Raw genomic sequence first — 875 nt, 5'->3', positions numbered from 1 at the left:
CCTCCTCTCAGGCAGTTGTAGGCAGCGATGAGGGCTCCCCTCAGCCTCCTCTGCTCCAGGCTGCACCCCCCAGCTCCCCCAGCCGCTCCCCAGCAGCCTGGGGCTCCAGACCCCTCCCCAGCTCCGCTGCCCTTCTCTGGACATGTTCCAGTGATCTCTCTGGCTTGCATCCCCCTGGTACCTCATGCCCAGATGGGAGCCTGACTGCATGAGCAAATTTGCCTCCTGCCTATGTGGCCAGAGCACAAACCCAAGTTCAGGCTGCCCTTATCACCGCCGGCATCTGCCCTCCCAGCTACACAGACACGTGCAAAGCAGCTCGCCTTTCCCTGGTCAGGATAGCTGGACACAGAGCCAGAGAGACCGCAAGGACAACACTCTCCCTGAGCAATGAAATACCGTACAGTGACCCAGGGATGGGTGCAAGGCCAAGGTGCTGAGCTGCCTCCAGCACCTCCCACCTGGCTCACCTGGGCTGGCTGGGGATGTGGTGGTACCTAAGCTGCTCCTTTGCAGCATCTGGTGCCCTCCCCTGGCTCTCTGCCGCACTGTTCGCGCTCGAACCCAATCTGCATGGGTTTTCAACAGAGGCAAGAGAGGAAAGTTGTTCCTCGCCCTATGTTTTAAATGTCTGTGGCTTCTTCATTTCAGTTCAGGACCTTTGAGAGCCCCTCTCTAGGTTACATCTCTCTCCTCCACTTTTTTTTCTTAGTATATTTAATTTCTTCTTTTACCATTAGCTTACCTTTCTTCTTCTCTTTTCCCCTCCATGTCTTGGTTTAAACCCATCCTCATTTAGCTAAGGCTAAGATCAGGGGTTTTTTTAAGTAACTCCTCATAACACCTCTCCTACGGGTGCTGCCTCGGAGCAGCAG

This window comes from Egretta garzetta, unplaced genomic scaffold (genome assembly GCF_000687185.1).
Source record: "Egretta garzetta isolate BGI_Z169 unplaced genomic scaffold, ASM68718v1 scaffold418, whole genome shotgun sequence".
In the NCBI taxonomy this organism is placed as follows: Eukaryota; Metazoa; Chordata; class Aves; order Pelecaniformes; family Ardeidae; genus Egretta; species Egretta garzetta.
Note: the sequence above shows the minus strand (reverse complement) of the source record.